Raw genomic sequence first — 22,576 nt, 5'->3', positions numbered from 1 at the left:
ACTCAATACGTTCGATTTCGATTTCTCCCTTGGTAACCTTAGGTCCGGTTAATATCACTCAATTCTTCTTGATTCCAAAAAAAAACCTTCTTAAGAATTATACTTCATAATTTACGGGAGGAATGGGATTAGGTAAAATATTTTTAGTATTTTAATACGAAACAGATTGAATACCAAAATGAATATTCTAAATAATTTTTTTGGCATGTCATATTTTTAACCGACTTCTAAAAATGAGGGTGGTACGAACATAGGTTCGGCTGTATATATGTATGTTCGCCAATTTCTCCGTCAATTATGGATCGATTTTCAATTTTTTTTTTATTGGAAAGGGTGCTCTTCCGAGATGGTCCCATTGGAACTAAATCAGGATCTTTTGGAGGGAAGTGCCCCCCTTCCGAGGGAAAACAATCCAAAAATAATAATATAATTTTGTGACACATACAAAACATTAAATTACCAACAAATCAAATCTAAATTAATATAACTGTTGGGCTGTATTTGGTACCGTCTTCAAAGTAGTCAGTTGGTAGTAGTTAATATTGTAAATAAATAAATAGGTTTAGGTAGATATTAAACTAAATTATGTGTATATAGCAGAATTTAAAATACGTGTAGTAGTAGATAAATGAAATAAGGCTTTTTGTTTACTTTTATTTAGTTAGTACGATTATTATATACATATTTAGTTTTAAAGAGTTTTTTTTTGTGTTAAAAATGTAAGTTTGATTATTTTTTACTTTTTAGTGAATTCCTTAATTATTTTTTTGAAGTCGGTTCAATTTTTTTGTTAAAAATATTTTATTTTTCTCTCTTTAGTGTTAGATATTTACTCAATAAATTACGTAGTTCTTTTATTAAGTATTACAACGGGTAGGCCAAGAAAAGGTGCAGCCCGTTTGAGGAAAAATAGGAATAAAGAAACAATTATTGAAAATAAGAAACGCTTGAGGATCCGGTGTCCGCTCCTGGGCTAAGTGATTTGATAAATGTTCAACAAAAAGTTGTTTTCTTGTTGGGAATCGAGCCCATGACCTCGGCATGTGAGCTGAACGCTCTATCCATTACACCATAGAAGCTGTTGCCTGTCATATTTTTACGCCTTTTCATATGATATTGTTAGTGCTTGAAAAGCAAACTGAATGGCTCTTGCACTGAACTATTTCCGATTTCCCATCACATCATTTCAATAATAACATTATACACAAATATCTGATTATTTTAAATAAAAATACCTGTAAAAACTTTGTCTTTGAAATTTGAGGTTTTCTATCGATTTCCTCCCTTCCCCTCATGAGATCCTGACTTGGTTCCAATGAGACTACCCGAGAAGGACACTCTTTCGAATAGAAAAAAAGTTTTGAACATCGGTCCATAATTGATGGAGAAATCGACGATCGATATATATATATATATATATATATATATATATATATATATATATATATATATATATATACAGCAGAACATTAAAGCTCCTCCTTTTTTGAAGTTGGTTAATAGTCTAAATAAAATCGAAGCAGGTTAAAAATTTCAAAAGTAGGAACGCAGAAATGACTGTTAGGAAACCGTAAGTGACGTCAATGTTTCTTAGCGATTGGTGTTTGACTTAACATGGCGAATCTTGCTGTTAATTCTGGTAAAATTTTCTAATCCCACTTTTAGTTTTAGTTACAATAAATGTATTTTTAATAATAATCTCTATAATATTTCGGCGACCTTGAAGCATGTCGAATTTTACATACTAGAATAACGGCCTGCAAAATACCTAGAAATATTATCCCAGATGTTGGACACGTGGGGATTGTCATCAGCGCCGACTAGTAAACTATAACGAATATCTGGCAACTCCGAGACGTTTATCTACGATATTATTGAAGATTACTTTCGATCATTCAATCACTGACCATCGTTCAGTTCAGACGTGCCACCATCGACTGCCCAAGCCTCGTGCCTCGTCTTCAGGTAACACCGCTGCCATCTTTTTCATCTATTTTATTATATATTTTTATGTAAGTTCAAGAAATAAAGTCACACAATGTCACCTTAACTGTTTCATTTCGTCCTACCTCCATTCACCAAGTCATATAACCAACCTTAATGTATGTTATTATTATAAATCAATATTTGTGTGATTCTTTATTACAGTCATCTAGTTTATTATAATAATAAATCAGTATGAGAGTATGGAATAATTACGTTCTTAACAATAATAAATGTTGAACTGAAAAATCCTGAATTGCCCTATTATTGTCCCTTCCTACTGTTGCTTGTTGATGAGTTGAGGACTGTAATAAAGAGCGAGGAATTCCTTCGAATGAGGTATCAAAGTTACATATAAACTTTTTTATACACTTTATAAGGACGAAGAACTAGAATTAGTTTCTCATGCACCTTATACCAGTTATTTCATTAAGGCGAATTAATAGAAATACCTGAATAAACAAAGGTGAAACGAATCATTTTTCCATACGAGCACCACATCACTTCAGCTCGACATTCTTGGTCGTTCGGCTTGCAACTGACTTTTGCGATAACATCTACGCGGAATAGGTGAAAGCAGTCGTTCAGATTCGACTGCTATGCGTTTATGTAAATTCAACATTCGCACCGGTTTCACATCACCCGCCAAGTTTCTGTTCGTTTCGCTATAAGAAATAATATGGATTGTTCTGTAGATAATGTAACGCTCGTCTTGTTAATGGCACTGGTTTATTTTTTTATTGAAATATAATCACTTGTATACGAGGGTAAAAGAAGTTATTTTATTTATATTGTTAATCTTATTTGTTGTTGTAAATAGTTCTTGATGAGTCTTTAGGTTATGTTAATAATAGGCATTTATTAACCGACACTTGACAGTAGAAGAACAGGATCAGACTCAGCGGGATGGCGAAGCTGAATATGAAGGAATAGGGCAGGAAGACCGTGGCGGAGGAGTAGTCCATTTCGTCGGTGGAATTTCCGGACAACGTCAAGTTCTCCGGGTCGAAATCACCCCATAAAATCACGCAGGAGCGCTTGTTATCTAAGTGGATCTCCTTGGCGTGCTGCAGAACAAGGCAAAGAACGCGACCACTTTGGATATCATCGGCGTGCGCCATTTTGGGGAGGATATGGGATGACAGACGGCGATGTATCGATCCGCGCTCATGATACAAAGTAGTATCGAGCTGGTGAACTGATCGATGCTGGTGGAAATCATGGAGGCCTTGCAGGCGTGATACCCGAAGATCCACTGGCCGTTGAGTAAAGTGGCGATCAGAAACGGAATCCCTATGAGGAAGAATTTGTCGGCTATGGCGAGATTCACGATGTATATATTGGTGACCGCCTGCATCTTGGAGAATCGGATCACCACGTAGATAACCAGGGTATTTCCGCCCAAACCCACTAGGCAGACCACGGTGAACAATATGGTCTGTATGATCTGCATCACCTAGGGGAACATGGTCCAGTAATGTTCATTGAAGGGGTTGAAGTTGGTGAAGTTATCAGCTTGATTAAAGTCATCCATGGTGAAGCATAGGAAGAAGAACGGTTTATTTATGTTTTGGTTTATTTTTTTATTGAAATATAATCACTTATATACAAGGGTAAAAGAAGTTATTTTATTTATATTGTTAATTTTATTTGTGTACATCGTTCTTGATGATTCTTTAGGTTATTTCAATAATAGGCATTTATTAACCAACGTCGAAAAAGGAGGAGGTTCTATGTTCGGTTAACTGAGCTGATGTAACGGAAAATCGGAAGTCGATCAGTGCAAAAGCCATTCAATTTACTTTTTAAGTACAAAACAATATCATATAAGCAGCCGTAGAAATATTGTAGGCAATTGCTTCTACGGATTCACGGTTCGAGGGTTCAGCTTCCACGCGGAGGTCGCGTGTTCGATTCCCGGCGGGAACAATAACTTTTTGTTGTTGGTTTAGCTCGGTTAGAACATTTCTCAAATCTCTTAGTTAGGTTGCTGAGTCCGAAGCCTGAAGCGTTCCTTATTTTCAACAATTGTTTCTTTATTTCCATTTTTACTCATACGGGCTGTAGTTTTACTTGGGCTATCCATTGTAATAACTGCGTAATATATTGAGTAAGTATTGAGATCTCACAATAAAAAGAGGAAAATGAAATATTAAAAAAACAAGGGAAAAAAGCTATAAAAGTAATTCACGCATCAGGTTTATGTCATGTTGATAACAGTCTAAAATCAAAGAGATTGATTTATCAGTCAGTCATAAAGCCAATTTGGACCAATTTGTGAGATGCACAATGGGTTTGCACCGAAAGCATTAAACCACCTACCAACTCAACGTTGTCAAAACAAAGTTTTACGATTAATTACCAATGCTTATTCCTATGTATCCGACAAATAGCTGCACGATGATTTCAAAATGAAATAGATTTACGAAGTTATTCAAAATTTAATTTAAAATATGAAATAAGGTTACATACGTAGGAAATTAGACGATTGAACCAAACCACCCAAATTTGTATTATGTATAAGTGTAGTTATGTTACAATTTTCAAATATGTAAAATTCGTTTTAAACCCGGAGTGGATTTTTCGTTCTCATTTTATCCTTGTTAAAGAGAGATGATAATAAGAGATGAAGAGAGTAAGAACATTATAACTGAATCAGCTGTTTTATAGGCTGATTTGATTTGAATTGTATATGTTGCCAGATGTCCGTAAAATTCTTCAACAAAATGTTAGTGTTTATAATAGTGTAAGTTATAAACTGGTCGATGTTGTAAACCGAAAGTCAGAATAATTTTGTCGGTGGGCTTATATAATAGTTTAGCTGAGCAATGCTTTGAGTTTTAGGAAGACACTGGAATGATACGCAAATATGTGTCATATTGAATTTGAACTTAAAATTTTTTTATTACTCTTCGTGAGTCCACAATCTGCCCTATTGGCAATAAGTATTTCTTCTGTCTATATTATATATACATGGCATGTAGAAAATCACTTCATTAAGCAATCTTCTGTATAAAATATTATCTTAATTAATTAGTATTATTCTAATGCTTATTCTAAAGTCTACATATGTCCAGTAAACAGATCAGGTGGTGTTAAACGTTTTAGTCTACGCACTTCACTATCACGTCGCATATTTAGCTGATTAGCGAGTACATTGGGATGCACTGACACTCTTTCGAAGTACTTCACACAAACACGTTGAATTACACTCGTTATAGGTTCTAGAGGAATATCGCGTTGTATAATATTATTTTGGAACCGTTGAATGATGGATATATTAGATTTGCTAGCGGTACCCCATAGTTGGATTCCATATGTCCAAATGGGCTTGTGAACTTGAAATGACAACAGAAATATGATAAAGAGCATTGATTAGCAATGAAATCGTTTTAACTTTTCAATAAAGTCTTACACTTATTAAAAAAAAGCTCCAAAAAATAATCTTAAATTATATTTGTGACCAGGCACCTTCGGCATTATAGAGCATCTGTATTTAGGGTCATTTAAGAATGGTTTACCACAAAAATTATTATAAAAATCGCCGATATAATCGAAAACTCGGCCAATGTGTCGATCGAATTTAAAAATGACGTTCTTTTGTTTTAATCTGGCGGGACCAGCGAGAGATTTATTTTGAAAAATAGAGTCAGAGGTCGGCGGCGATCTATATTTTATGTTTACGTCCGAACCTAAACATAGTTTAGATAAGAGCCTTCAGTCATGTTTTATTTTCTCACAGATAATGGTGCAATACGTGATGTTTTCTAAACGCAGACGGCTTTGAACTATCTCTCTATAACAATTATGTTGATATGTTCTCATTGGTTCTTTTACAGATATAAAATAATCGCTAATAATAATGATATTTTTTATTGTAAGTTTCAATTTTTACTTGTGCGTTATATGTGCTATTTTTGTTGCATTTGCTTCTCTGTAAAACTTCTTGCCTAGGTTTTTATCACACGTAATGCATTTTGTTGTTCTCTGGCAAAGACGCGGCATAATTATTTGAATATTCTCATTCTTGCTTGTGACATTGTGGATTGTTGTCTGTCTTACTTATAATCAAACTTCTACTTCTATTACTGATGAGTTTACTCAGTTTACTTACTATTACTGATCAGTTTTATTTGTTTATATTTTCTCGATATTTTTTTGTCTTAAAATGCAGACAAAGGCGTGTATTATTTAAGGAAATCAAAAATCATTCCGAATATCTGTGGTAATTAGGATTCTGTATGATAGTTCCATATTTTATACCTTTTAATTTTTGGATCGTGTGTTCTTTTTTTTAAGGTTTATTTTTATATATATGTTGAAGTTTCCTTTTACCAACTGTGGGTTAATCTGGACTGGACAGTTTAACGTGGACTCCGAACCACGGTCCTCGGCATTAAGCCTACCGACTGGTGACTGACCAACTTAAGAAATCATCCTAGAAGAGGTCAAGGTGACAGGACGATCCTCCTACTGTTGCGATAGTTGCGGGTTTGAATTCTGCTGGGGTATGGATGCACTTTAGGTTTGTGATTGTAACTGTACATGTCTTTATAGGCAATAGTGAAAAATAAGCCTAGCGACATCTGATAGAACTACTGGTAATTACTTTTCAGTACACCTGGTAGTACCGAAAGACAATAGTATTGAAAATCGTAATGGTAATGAAATGAATTGTAATAAATAAATATAATAAGAAATACTGGAAAGTATTACTACTGTCAAAAATAGTAGTGATAATTTTAATGAAAAATAATTGAAAGGAAAGACTATAGTATCAACAAAATATAGTACTAATAATTGTAATGAAAATATATCGATATATCAGCTTAAAAAAATTAAAGGTAATATATTAAAGATAATTATAATATTAAAGCCCTCTCTAATATTAAAAAATATTAACTTGTTGCTTTAATTTTGGCCAACTATTCAAAATATCGACCTAGTGCCGTAAATATCGTTTTTTTTTGGAAAAAATCTATGCTTTGAAGGGCGCCAGTAGCGACAACAGAACTCACGAAAACGAAGAAACGGTAATCCCGTCTTGTTGATTTCACATGATCATTTAAGGTTTCCCAGAAAATATAAACGCCCCAAAATAAATAAGGTTTAAAACATTAAATTACCGAATTGTATTTGATGGCTTTCGATTTGCATACCATGAATATTCGAATCAAACTTTATGGGATTTTCACTGTCCTTGAACTGCCCGTGTTGTTTCTTGTTTTATTCAATAAATTACATGTATTAAAGAAGAGTTTTGTAAGAAATATAAACAATTTTAACTGTTGTATTATTTATATTTACATTAAGGAAATAACACTATATGGTTTGATATGTATAAAATGTACAATTATATTTCTTATATGTGTACAGTTTCGAAATTCTTTTGGAATGTCACCGGAGGTCCTTGTTCCTCGTCAGCCGGTTCCGCATCGTCTAAATTATCATCGGCATACCCCTCCACCGCCTTCCTCTTGCAGCACCGTATATAAGCCGTTCGGAAATACTTACTGGTACGGCCCAACAGGAATACCATCACTACCGGAGCCAAGATGAAGATGGCGCTGGTCAGGTCCCCGACTATCGAGGCTCTACCCTCGAACACTATGTCTATGAAGTGTTTGTCGTAGGATACCACGAAGCAAGCGTGGACTACGGAGGGTAGAACCATGAGATAATAGGCGCAGGGTACTGTGAGTCGGTACTCGGCTTTAGGGTCGTCTGTTGGCGGTGGTTTAAACTTCTTGATGATGAACAATATCAATAATACGACAAAACAGGCGAAAAACGACACGGTCTTGAACAGAAACCGGATGAATTGAAGATCCTGTAGTTCCATTTCGTAGCACGCGAAAGAGGTCATCAGCATCTCAGGTAGCAGCAGCAGGAAGGAAACCAACACTCCCTTGTTGAAGAGTTTGGGGTGGTTCTCTCGGAAGACGGGGTAGTACTGGCTCACGGCCCAATCCACCGCGATGAATGCCAGGATAAAGTACACCATTCCCAGGCATATGTAGTCGACGTTCTGCAGGAAAAATATGGCGATGTGGTGGACTCCGTAGGACAGAAAGCTGACGATGACGAAGATCGTGCTTCCCAGGAGGATGGAGCATAAATGGCACCAAGCCGCCGAACGGAATAGCAAGTTGGCATTGGTCTGGATGGTCTTAAACTTGCTGACGATGACGATGAGGTAGATATCGGCGGCTACCGCCAGCAGGAATAACAGCGCAAGGATTATCCTGATGATATAGTAGTCTTTATAAGGGTTCATGGTCGATTCACTGAACTAATCACTGATCACAAGTTTTTAACGCCCACTAATTATCTACATAGTAGTTAGAATGTGTCGTATCGATTGGCTTGTTCGACCGACTGACCGCGTGGCCGTACCGCTGTAATCTGTTTTTCGGTGTCCGAGGCGTGTGTTTGTTTTCGTCGTCGCCTCGCAACCATTTTGACGAAAATACTATCAAAAATCGGTTGACCTAAACTGTCCGGCCGTTGGGATAACCGGAACCGGTCCGTAAACATTTCGCGAGAAAAAGCACCAATAAACATTTCGAGAAATATCTTCGGGTTCCAATAGTGACTTTTATTCTTGGATTTGTTTTGGTACTATCGATTATTAGATGTAGCAAAAACATATTTTTTTCGCATCATAGAATAAAGCGAATAATTTAAAAATTTTGTTAGTAAACTGTTCTGACAATATTCTCAAATTTAAACTAATATATGTCTGTATATTAAAATTATTATTACAAGTCACTAGCCTTTTTTAAATTGCATTTAATGAAAACTAATTTCTATTAACTTTTCAATAATCAATAAAGCATTCACAAGTTTAAATTACTACAACCCTGAACATTATAACAAAAGTATCATAAGTAAAATTACTTTTAGAGTGGTAACAACTTTAGATGATCAAATATAAATATATATGATATTTCTTTACCTTTTTATTATAAACATGAATATGGAATAATAAATGAAGTAACACATGTTTGTACCATACAGCAGGAAATAAATGTATAAAACAATTTTGAAATTTATATTTGAATTTAGTATATATATTAAGACAGTAACCAACACAATTAGGTAATTTATTTTTTATAATTCACATATGTATTTTAAAGGAATGTATCTACGATTTTTAAATGAACTAGTGACTTTTACTAGTTGTCTGCTTACGGAAGTTCCTGATTATTTAATTTTACTGATGGGCAAGATCTTCTACAAAGGGTGAATGTCGCATCGGTAGATTTTGTCTCATTTGCTTTGATACACCACGTTTTCAACTACAATTCGACAATTCGTCGGGATAATACTACATGGATGGCGTGGAAGAGTTCAATGTAAACAAAACAAATCTAACCTACAAACTATTATACCTGTGTTCTTAATTGTAGTTTTAAGTCCTCAATAATATATGTATTAGATGTACTATAAAATTAAAATAAATTATATTTGATAACATTTTTGTTCAATTATTTGATTTAGATTAGATTTTTTTTGTATGGCAAAGCCGAACTGAATTAAAACTCACAGTTGATGCGGCAACATTGTAATGTTTCGACGTGACAAATATCCACGACGCATTACCAAAAAATTTTTGAATAGACTATATGTTATTTTCTTTTGTTGCAGATATTTCAGACGGGTACGGGACGGTACGGAAATAATGTTTTTGAGTGTTTAGAGAAAACTTCCGTTTTATCTTAATCATTCCTAGCCCAGGTATTGTTGCCAATATAATGGGCAGATTATGTTGTTGAGGGTTTTTTATCTATTTTGTTACTTTCCAGAGATAATATTCTTTGCATCAGTTGGCGTTAAGTTTTCTAAATATTTTTGAATTCCTTGATTTTGTTCGTTATTTATTAGCTCTTTTGTGGCTTTGTTGAATTTTCTATTGTTTTCTTCTGTTCTGATTTCTTCTGTTTTTGTCAGGTTTTTCGCAGTTTTCTTTATTCGTCAATGTTTTGTTTAATTGTAGATGAAATATAATTAATACCATGCGGCCTCTTATATAGTTTTTGTAATATCTAAAAAATTATAAATAAATAAGAAACTCATTATAACGTAAAAAATACTCGAACTTCCATTTTTAACACAAGAAGCGTTAAAATAAAATCTATACATAATAAACGTATTAATATCTAAATAAAAATAAACAAGAACCTTATTTAACCTACCTACTACACGTATTTTATATTCTACTATATACACACTATTTAGCTTAATACCTACCTAAACCTATTTAATACAATATTATTTTAACTACTACCAACTAATCTGTTAATTTAATGCTTTTTGGGTTGTTTTATGCCGCATGATAGCCACCAACTCGACAAATGAGAAATTAGAATTTTATGAAGCTATTTTATAATTATTAATATTCTTTGCAACATTCATTTTAACATTTGATGCACAAACTAACGTATCTATTGGAATATTCGGTTAGTGCTTTGGTAAGAAACGCATTCACTAATAAAACATCAAATGAATTTAAAATTAGTATCACTAAAATTTACAGAAAAATCTTAACTCTGACTCTAATCTATACGTAAAAATCTCCGTCTGTTGGTCTCTCTTAGAAGGAATCCGTACTCAATCTGTTATAACAATTGGAAAAAACAGTGGAAGCATGTATTTGATCGACATTAAACGTTAAAATAAAATCTATACATAATAAACGTAGTAATAACTAAATAAAGATAAACAAGAACCTTATTTAACCTATCTACTACACGTATTTTATATTCTACTATATACACACTATTTAGCTTAATACCTACCTAAACCTATTTATTACAATATTATTTTAACTACTACCAACTAAACTGTTAATCTAATGCTTTCTGCTTTGTTTTATGCCACATGATAGCTACCAACTCGACAAATGAGAAATTAGAATTTTATGAAGCTATTTTATAATTATTAATATTCTTTGCAACATTCATTTTAACATTTGATGCACAAACTAACGTATCTATTGGAATATTCGGTTAGTGCTTTGGTAGGAAACGCATTCACTAATAAAACATCAAATGAATTTAAAGTTAGTATCACTAAAATTTACAGAATAATCTTAACTCTGACTCTAACCTATACGTAAAAATCTCCGTCCGTTGGTCGCTCTTAGAAGGAATCCGTACTCAATTTGTTATAACAATTGGAAAAAACAGTGGGAGCATGTATTTGATCGACATAGTAATTACTATTTTCAGTGGACTACGTTTTTGACTATCGACTAGTTCGACTCTTTTGCAACTGTTTTCAGTCGATAGTTCCTAACGCTAGTCTAGGCCATTTTTCTAAATTTAATTTAGGATTTAATTAACGCTATAAAATAAATACGAAAACTTTATTCGGTTCAATAATTTACTGTGCATTATGACTCATTTTGAATGAATTATAATAACTTCAAAATGTGTTACGTTGGACGCTGAGTAATGTAAAGGATGGCTTCCTGCGATGCAATTAAAGAATACTTGGTTTTCATTGTTCCGCTTATTCTTGAAATATCAAGTCCGATGTGTTACTAATTGTTGGCATGATTGTTAAAATATTTCGTATCGATTGGCTGTTTTTGAGCAAATGATCGCTAGCGTTAGTCATACAGCTGCAATCTGTTTTTTTTGGGGATGTGTCCGAGGCGAGTGTTTCTCGATTTTCATTGTCGTCTAGTATTTCAGCGTATACAAGCGGTTGATTTTATTGACATCTATTAGTTGCCCCAAGCTGCTCAACGATTGTAATGATCGGAACAGGTAAACTAATGGGCTATATTAAAAAACAGAGCCTAAAGTGTGAAATATCGATAGCCTATATCACAAAAGCTATAAGAGATAATGCATTGGTAAGCGCTAACATAATTGGCATGCTGACTATTACTTGGAATGTGAATTGGAACGAAATTCGTAATTCATAAGACCATTTTAAAATTCTGACTTATATTATAAAACAGACCCTAAAATGTAAAAAAAGGGCGCGGGATTTTGATGTGGAGGTGGTCCAATGACACATCTGAAAACATACTGAAAACATACCTGAGCAATACTATGAGAATGATCGATCATTCTCACCATAGAAACTTAAGCTAGGTAATATTGAAAAAACAGGTCAATTGAAAAGTCCCCGGCCTACCATAGTAAAACACATTTTTTTGGCAAAATTAGTTTTTTTTATTCAACATAATTCCCTTCAATGGTGATACACTGATTATAGCGACCCTTCAACTTTTCGATACCATTTTTGTAGTACGATTTGTCCTTTGCTTCAAAATAGGCCTCAGTTTCGGCGATCATGTCTTCGATCGACGAACATTTTTCCCAGCGAGTATTCTTTTGAGATCTGACAACAGAAAATAGTCGCTGGTGGCCAGATCTGGAGAATACGGTGGATGAGGAAGAAATTCCTTTTTCAAGGTAGCCAATGAAAATTATTCCATTGACATCCCAAAATACAGACGCCATAAACTTGCCAGCCGACTGTTGCGTTTTTCCACGATTTGGAGCGGGTTCGTCGTGTGAAGTCCACTCGGATGAGTGTCGATTGGACTTCGGAGTGAAATGATGAAGCCATGTTTTATCCATTGTTACATATCGATGCAAAAACTCAGGTTTATTACGCTTCTTCAAACACTACTCCGAATCATCAACTCGTCGTTGTTTTTGGTCAAAAGTGAGCTTGCGCGGCACCCACTTTGCACAGAGCTTTCTCATCCCCAAATATTCCTGAATGATGTGATGTACATGTTCAGTTCATATCTTTAGAGTGTCTGGTATTTCAGTTAATTTCAATTTACGGTCATTCAAAATCATTTTGAGGATTTTTTAAATGTTTTCGTCGGTAACAAACTCTTTTGGGCGTCCACTGCTTTTCTTCGGTGCTCATTTTACCACGTCGAAACTTTTCCTGGGGCAGTATCCAGAAACTCGGCATCAAGCCAAGTTTTTGCATCAAATGTGTTATGGGGAATATACGTATATACGATTTGAAGAAATAATAAAATAGACTAGACTAAAATAGATAACGATAAATGGATATAATAAACAAAGTAGTAAAAATAAAGTAGAGAAATGAATAGCGAATAAGTAATAGAAAATAACAAATAGGATATAATAAATAGAATATAATAAATAGAATATAATAAATAGAATATAATAAATAGAATATAATAAATGGGAACTAAAAAGAGAAACTCCCTTTGGGCGACACAAAATACAGTAAAATAAACAGAATACGCAAAAGGAAGTGAATCTGAATGTCGCTTCCTTTGGACGTGTTAAGATATTATATCTGGCAAATACAGTCACTGAAGTCATATAAATTTTGTGCCACCAAAGACTTATGAAGCATGTCGGTTTTAAACAGCCTTGTCTAAAGAAATATTTTGTAGTTCCGATATTATTTTTCAATCCTAGATTTGTCTTTAATTGAGTATTATGTAAAATAATTTAAATATCGAGTTTTTTTGTTATAATTCTTGTAAAAAAATTCATAAAATGTGTGGGGTTTAGTTTACTTGATTAAAACTTAAACTCCAACAGAAATACTTTTATTTAACTTCATTAATCTATAACACAATGTGGACAAGACAAAGGACTTGAACTTCGTTTTTATCGCTTCTCAAATATGGATCTTTTTCTGGACTGTTGTTTTTTTAAAGGCTCTACGTTCTGGCGCAACGCTAGTCCCTTGAAGTTAGTCAGTATGACCAAACTCCAACAGAAATACCTTTATTTAACATCATTAATCTATAACACAATGTGGACAAGACCAAGGACTTGAACTTCGTTTTTGTCGCTTCTCAAATATGGCTTTTCTTCTAGACTGTTGTTTTTTTAAAGGACTCTACTTTCTGGCGCAACGCTAATCCCTTGAAGTTAGTCAATATGACCAAACTCCAACAGAAATACCTTTATTTAACATCATTAATCAACAACACAATGTGGACAAGACCAAGGACTTGAACTTCGTTTTTATCGCTTCTCAAATATGGCTTTTCTTCTAGACTGTTGTTTTTTTAAAGGACTCTACTTTCTGGCGCAATGCTAGTCCCTTGAAGTTAGTCAATATGACCAAACTTCAACAGAAATACCTTTATTTAACATCATTAATCTATAAAACAATGTGGACAAGACAAAGGACTTGAACTTAGTTTTTATCGCTTCTCAAATATGGCTCTTTTTCTGGACTATTGTTTTTTTAAAGGACTCTACGTTCTGGCGCAACGCTAGTCCCTTGAAGTTAGTCAATATGACCAAACGTTTTTATTAGCGTTGGGAACTATCGACTGTTTCAGTCGCTATATTTGGTTTTACGACTGACTTTACTACTTTTTACCAGTAACTGTTTCAGTCGACAGTTTTCAGTCGTTATTTTCGGTCCGTCTGAATTTTTTACTATTTACTATCGACTGTTTCAGTGGTGTACTTTTAGTTACTATTTTTGGTTCTACTAGTTGCATTCGACTGATTTTTAACGTTCTGGCATTGTCATCTTAGCCGCGACCATGACGAAAATATGCCAAAATGAGGCTTTAGATTTATATCTAGAAAGATTTATATCTAATATATATAGTTTTTTTTGGTAGTTTGCTTGTTAGTAACAATATATTATATAGCAGCACATATAATATAGCAGCATTTTGGAACCATATTTTTCAAGATTGTTAATGCAATAGGATAAAAATATTAAAATTGTGAATGATAAATAGTAAAATACTTTTGACTGTTTTTATGGCAAGAATAGGTAATATTTCGAGTACTTTCTCGTAAATTATCTCCGTTCTTGCTTCTCTTACAATTTGTACAGGAAAGGATTCGTACACCTTCGTCTGACATCACCAATTGATAAAAAAGATAGTTCCCAATGCTAGTTTTTATTCAGATTATTGCATATTATAAGCTTTTTTATTCAATGATATGAATGATGTGAATTGAACTAGGTGGGATTGCGATGACAATATTGTTGATACTTTTTCGTGGACAAGTAGTGCCAGAGGATATATAACACGTCCAAGGGACGTTAGTGTTTCATTAGAGATCAATCGTGAAGACGCTATGCTCTGAGTCACTACCTACTTTTTTATTATTTTGGTCTGTTTTGTGTTGTCGTACTTGAGTTTCAACAAATAATGTGTTTATTCATGTTATTCCACTTTGCATCATTTCTAATTTCTTTAATTTAATTATATTTTGCTAATTCTATTTATTTCCTTATATTTGATCTTTATCTAGTTTATTCTTTAATCCCTACATGTCTTCTACCTCGTTATTGATTTTTATGTTCCTCATAATCTCAACATATTTCAGAATTTATAGATTAAAATCATTTGACAACTGATTAAATTATCTTTTCAGTTATTTATTGAGGTTTAATTAAAAACACAATATTTTGTTAGTGTTTATTAAATATAACAGTCATTAAAAAATAAAACTGGCAAATAATTTGTCAATATTCTTTTTTAAATTATTGTATAAGTATTAGGGTTAATTAAGGCAAACTGTACAAGCTAATGACGAATTGGTGGACAATAACAGTCATCGAATGTCAACGTATCCGGTATATATACCCAAAACTGGCAACTAAAGCAATAGGATACATTCAAAATAATATATGCAATGAGTAAAACAAACTTTAAAATTTATCATGGCGTATCTTTTAAGTTTACAGCTTCGGATTTCTTCTCGAATGTCACTGGCGAACATTGCTCTCGGTGAAAGGGTGTTTCATCGTTCAAATTATCTTCGTCGCTTCCCTCTTCGCCCTTCCTCTTGCAGCAGCAGAAGTAATTCGCTCGGAAGTACTTGCTGGTGCGGCTCAACATGGATACCATCACTACTTGTGCCAAAACGAATATCGCGCTGGTTAAGTACGTTGACGTCGAAGCATGACCATTAAACACCAGTTCCAGGACATGCTGGTCGAAGAAAAGCGCGTTCCAAGCATCGATGACGGACGGTAGAACCATAAGGAAGTAAACGCACGGCAACATCAGACGGTATTTGGCTTCGGGATCTTCATTCGCTGGCGGTTTACAATTCCTGATGATGAACAACGCGAGCGATACGACAAAACAAACGGAAAATGTCCCGGCCTTGCAAAGAAAGCGGATACCACTAAATTCTATCATGTCCTCGGTGAACCAAGGGTAAGATGTAGGTAAGATCACTGGTAGAAACAACAGGAAGCTGATCAACACTCCTCTGTTGAAGAGGTTGGGATGGTTATCGTGGAAGCTGGGGAAGTATTGACTGACGGCCCAATCCACCACGATGAACGTCATTGTTAAATGCATCATACCCAGGCACATATAATCGATGTCCTGAACGATGTAGTACCCGAAATCGCGGATTCCATAGGTCAGTATGCTGATTAGGAAGGAGAGGATGCCGCCCAGGAAAGTGTAGAACAGGTGGCACCACGCCACCGAGCAAAATAATAAATTGGCCTCGGTTTGGATGGCCTTGAACTTGTTGATGACGACGATGAGGTAAATATCAGCGACACTGCCTGCCAGTATCGCAAGCAGCAAGATTATTCTCGAGATTTCATAGTCCTCGAAACTGCTCGAAATCGTTGAGTAATTGCTGCTTTCCATTGTTGCGTTTTGTTCTTAAATCACCGACACTTTTAACACACTTTTCAATTCAGAATGTGTACTGCACGCTAATAATCCATATGATCGTTAGAATCGCCAGTTGCAAACTGTTTTTATTTGGCATGTGTCCGATGCTTTCGCTGTCGCTCTGCTTCTGTTTCGAGGAAAAGACTATCTAAACTCGATACCAAGTATAGTAAACTGCTCGACGGTTGAGATAATAAGCGGATAAAAAATATTTTGCAAAAATCACAACAAAAAACAAAAAAATTCTCTTTCACTCTTTGATTTGTTTTTAGTGTAAACATTCTTCAAACTAGCAGTGACTAGTTGAAAGTAATGTAAACAACGTTATTACGTTTTTTTAACATAACATCTATAAATCCAGTTTTTTTGATTATAAATTTTTTAAAAAATATTTCTTAAAAAATGTACCACTGTTACTTGTGGTTCAAGTAAATCATCGTTTCGAATATTTATAGTATTTCAAATTCCATCAGAGCCGGCCTGGTTGGCGCAGTGGTAAAGGCGACAGGACGGTCCACCTACTGTGGCTGTAATCGAGGATTCAAATCCTGCTGGGGCATAGTCGTAAATTTATGTTTGTGATTTAGGGCCATAAAAGAGCTGAGAGATCTAATCCAAATTGAACAAAACCAAGGCATTCAAGAATACCTAGAAAACTTGACATCAACTGAGGCTACAGACTATTCGTTGTGGAAAGCAACAAAAAAGCTTAGGAGATCCCAGCAGCATAACCCACCTATTAAAACAAGCGAAAATAATTGGGCGAGAAGCAATAAAGAGAAGGCCGACATTTTCTAAAAACACTTAAAAAATGTTTTTAAACCTTTCCAGTCTCAGCTACATAAAGATGACGAAAATAAAATTACTAGCTTTCTAGATTCGCCATTTCAAATGGATTTACCGCATGAGAAATTAACGGTCAAAAAAGTTAAACATACAATAATGAGAGAGATTAATATTAAAAAAGCTCCTGGTTATGACTTAATTACTGGCAAAATTTTAAAAGAACTCTCAGAAAAGGCTATAAGACTATTAACATATATATTTAATGCTATGCTACGAATTAATTACTTCCCTAGTATCTGGAAAGTAACTAAAATATTAATGATACTTAAACCAGGAAAAATACCAGAAGATGTGACCTCCTACCGACCTATAAGTTTATTACCAATAATCTCGAAAGTTTTCGAGAAATTATACATAAAAAAACTAAACTATATAATAGAAAAAAGAAAAATTATACCAGAACATCAGTTTGGCTTTCGCAATAAGCATGGGACTATAGAACAAGTGCATAGACTTCTAAACCAAATAAACGCTGACCTAAATGCCAAAAGATATTGTTCGGCTGCTTTCCTAGACATATCTCAGGCTTTTGACAAAGTATGGCATACGGGCTTGCAGGTTAAACTAAAGAAACTTCTCCCTCATCCGGACTATCAGCTACTAAAATCGTATCTCACTGACAGACATTTTATTGTAAATCAAGGCGATGAACATACCGAATTAAATCCCATATATTCAGGAGTTCCGCAAGGTAGTGTACTGGGTCCAGTACTGTATCTTCTGTATACGGCTGATCTGCCCACCACAAAAATAACTACTGTGGCAACATATGCAGACGATACAGCAATCTTAGCATCCCATGAAGATCCAGTCACAGCATCAATAAACCTACAAACCCACCTGGAGCAAATACAATTATGGTTGAAGACATGGCGCATTAAAGCCAATGAATCAAAATCCACGCATATAACGTTTACCCTGCGTAGAAGAACATGTCCACCAGTAAATATCAATCATCGTCAACTCCCCCAAGCAGAGCATGTTAAATATCTTGGTATGCATTTAGATCGACGCCTAACCTGGAAGAAGCACATACTCTCTAAACGGAAACAACTAGGACTAAAATTATATCAAATGTATTGGCTCATTGGGCGCAAATCCAAGTTATCATTAGATAACAAGGTATTGCTGTATGAGTCTATACTCAAGCCCATTTGGACATATGGAATTCAACTATGGGGTACCGCTAGCAAATCTAATATATCCATCATTTAACGGTTCCAAAATAAGGTGTTGCGTGCCATTGTTGATGCTCCGTACTATATTTCAAATAAAGTGATACAACGCGATATTCCTCTACAACCTATAACGAGTGTAATCCAACGTGTTTGTGTGAAGTACTTCGAAAGAGTGTCAGTGCATCCCAATGTACTCGCTAATCAGCTAAATATGCGACGTGATAGTGAAGTGCGTAGACTAAAACGTTTAACACCATCTGATCTGATTACTGGACATATGTAGAGTTTAGAATAAGCATTAGAATAAGACTAATTAATTAAGATAATATTTTATACAGAAGATTGCTTAATGAAGTGATTTTCTACATGTCATGTATATATAATATAAACAGAAGAAATACTTATTGCCAATAGGGCAGATTGTGGACTCACGAAGAGCAATAAAAAAAAATGTTTGTGATTGTTTAACATTTGTGATTTTCCTAGGGAAGAGTGTAAAATCTGATAAGGTAAACGATTCCAGTCACGCCAGTAACCAGGCCTCGATATTTTAAAATTTTTATCTTCGGAGCGCTTAATTCTGGTAAAAAGGATTCCAATGATAACGTGAATTGAACTAGGTGCGGTTACGGTTCTTTTATTTGTGAGATTTGCAACCATTATTCACTGATAGACATTTATTGATGGACAATCTTCATTAAGGACGATATTGTTGATTCTTGCCTAGGGCAATCACAAATACGAGTGTGGTTCAGTTATGATCGAGACAAATCCTCTGACATTTTTATTTAGTATTGGAAAAATTTACAAACATGTGGTAGCCGCAGGGTGATAAATCCGGACTGTAGGAGGGGTGTTCCAGTAACTCCCACCATCGAGTGTGAGACCCACGGTATGAGGGCGTGCGTTATCCTGGAGAAGAATCGCACATCGTGCCGGAATGCTCCACTATTTCGAGCGATAAGCGGATTTCACGTGTGTTTTCAGAAGGCTAGAGTAGTATGCAGAATTAATGGCACGTTGGGTACGCAGGAAATCGATGTACAGCACGCCCCGTCCGTCCCATAACACCGTACACAGAACCTTATCCACGGTCCTGGTTGTCTTCGCTTTGGCTGGCGCCCCTTCCTCCTTACGGCTCATATCGCGTCATCAAGCGGCGACAAACTTTCAACCGCATAAATTTTTGCTGGAAGTTCAACAGTTTGGGGTTCCTTCGCGCCGTTATTTTGCGATATTGAAGGTGTTCGTGGGTGATAAACTTTACACTACCAATACTGATGCCGAGTTCAGCCGAAATATCTCGAACATTCCTCCTACGGTCCTCTAAAATGAGTTGTTATACGCAGCGAATGTTGTCTGGTGTGATGCTGATTCGCGGTCGACGATCATGCGGCTCATTCTCGACGGTTTCGCGGCCATCTTTGAATGCTTTGGCTCATTTAAACACGGCAGCCGTACTGAGGCACTACTTCCCAAACTAAAAAACGAATGACAATACGTTGCGCTACGGCGGTCGGCAACTTGACGTTCAATCATGGTCGTAGCACGCGCGTGAAACATGCGCTCCCGACGAAAACTATGCCACACTGTTCGTAAGGGACCCAGCAATCACATACTCAAGCCACGACCTTTAAAATATACATGCACTCCATCTACAGTGTTTGTCTCCATCATATTTGAACGGCCCTCGTATTAAACAATCATAAATATAAATTTACGACCATGCTCCAGCAGGATTCGAACCCGCGACTATCGCAAGGGTAGGTGGACCGTCCTGTCGCCTTTACCACTGCACCAACCAGGCGGCCTCTGATGGAATTTGAAATACCACACAACATCACAACTGAAACATGAAATTAAACGATTAAAAAATGACCGTCACTGAGTTTCTGTGTGGAGAGCTACTAGAAACCTAAATAGATATCCTCTGGTAAAAAATGAGGATGGGAGTTGGGTCACAGATTATCCAGAGACGGCTACAAGATTTGCAAACCACCTCGAGAGACTGCTTCAATTCCATATAGTGGATAACGTTAAATCATTACTCTGGGTTATTGGACAGAGAAGGATGAAAATTCCCTTTATCACCATAACTGAAGTTAAAAAAGAAATAAGAAATACTATTAGTGCAAAAAGGCTTCTGGTTGTTATCTTATTACTCAGAAAATATTAAAGGAATATCCAACAAAAATACCAATAAAGATCATCAACCTAGTAAGTACTTCATTTAGACTACATTATATACAACAACTGTGGAAAGTGGTTGAAGTAATTATGGTTCCTAGACCAGGAAAGCCACCTCATGAAACAGCGTAATACCAGTCAATATCACTATTGCCGACGATATCCAAATTATTTGAAAAACTTCTATTGAAAATAATAAAAGCAATCATTAAGGAACATCATCTGATTCGACATCACCAATTTAGTTCACAGTATCACTGATGTCTATTCTAATTTGTGGAAGATAAAAGCAGATTTGCCAGAGAAAAATGTATTGGCACCAGTTCGTAATCTGATGTATACTAAGGACTTGTATTCAATGAAACTGTTGCTACATTTGCAGATGATACTGCAATCCTAGTTATTAGAGATAACAACACTTTCCAAAATATATTTCTGGACAGAAAATTATAGTAAATCATAATAAGAATATAAAGTAGTTCATAATAATACCACCAACACAGAATGAAGCATAAGGCAATATATATATATATATATATATATATATATATATATATATATATATATATATATATAAATCAACAAGTAACTTAATCCTATATGGAGATACAACCAAATATCTCAGCATGTATTTAAACCTAGCCACTTCTACTGGCACATGTTAAGAAAAAATAAGAAGAACTCAAGTTAAAGTAGTAAACTAGTGTGGAGTTATGCTGTTCGATTCTGTGGTTGTATCAGTTAAAGCAATAAAATTATTATACAAAGACTCCAAAAGAAGATACTACGAGGTACTGCTGATGTCCATGGTACATCTAGCTCCTAAATAATGATGACTTAGTCAGAAGATTAAAGATAGTAAAACCATTTGATTTGCTTCAGTGAAGTTATTAGCAAAAACAGTTCAAAATGTTTACCGTAGAATAGCGCTTTGTAATTTTAAAACTGTAGCAAATTAGGATAAAAATAAATAGTTTATTGGCGTTAATTTTACGAATAATAATTTTCAAAAAATTAAAATTCTTCAGTGCTCCAATAAAATGATGTAAAAGTTAAAGAAAATCAATATTATAGAATTTAGAGAGTTTAAAAAATAATGATTACCTATACAAATCGTCCTTCTATCCACTGAACGTTTTGGGAAAAATGAAAACCCTCTTTAATGTAGTATATACTTACTTAGTTCTTACTTATAAAGTTTAATGTGTAATGTAGTATATACTGTAGTATACACTTACAGTACCGGATGAACGCCTTTCGGAAGTACTTACTGGTACGACTCAATAGGAGAACCATCACTACCGGCGCCAAAACGAAGATCCCGCTGGTTATATCACCGACTATGCTCCACCCTCAAATACTATGTCTTCTAGGTGTGTGCTGAAGCTTAACGTGGCTGAAGAGGTAATGGTAGGCTGTAACACTGGTGGTACCAAACTATCGATTGAAATAGTAAGTAGTCTTGAACTTGTTGATGATGACGATGAGGTAGATATCAGCGACTACGGCCAACACCACAATTTCATAGTTTTCTACTGTTTTACATCTCGAGAGGATATTTCAACTACAGATAGTGCATCATGTTAAATAATTATTTTGCATCATTGAACAGAGAGTTAGAAAAGAAATTTAAAATTTTATTAGCGTAAAAAATTTCTGGTTTTTATCTTATTACTGGGAAAATATTAGAGGAACTTCCACGAAAAACACTAATTAAGATCATCAACTTAGTAATTGCTTC

General features: G+C 34.9%; 1 protein-coding gene and 1 pseudogene across 7 annotated transcripts in view; both read right to left on the bottom strand.

The window, feature by feature from the left end:
• Positions 1-22,576, bottom strand: part of AstC-R2 (Allatostatin C receptor 2) — a 471,654-nt gene that overhangs the window by 6,475 nt on the left and 442,603 nt on the right. The window contains exon 1 of one of the 7 annotated variants that reach the window (XM_076410792.1): positions 2,436-2,566. The exons of the other annotated variants lie outside the window; for them this stretch is intronic. The gene's annotated coding sequence lies outside the window, so the exon portion shown is untranslated. Of the gene's footprint in view, positions 1-2,435; positions 2,567-22,576 lie in introns of those variants that run through there. 7 annotated transcript variants of the gene reach the window in all.
• Positions 2,721-3,517, bottom strand: LOC143200341 (somatostatin receptor type 2-like; annotated as a pseudogene).

Source organism: Rhynchophorus ferrugineus, unplaced genomic scaffold (assembly GCF_030347505.1).
Source record: "Rhynchophorus ferrugineus isolate W39M unplaced genomic scaffold, kcgeb_rfMv2 rfM7, whole genome shotgun sequence".
NCBI classification, from domain to species: domain Eukaryota; kingdom Metazoa; phylum Arthropoda; class Insecta; order Coleoptera; family Curculionidae; genus Rhynchophorus; species Rhynchophorus ferrugineus.
Note: the sequence above shows the minus strand (reverse complement) of the source record. Positions and strands in the feature narration are given on the sequence as shown.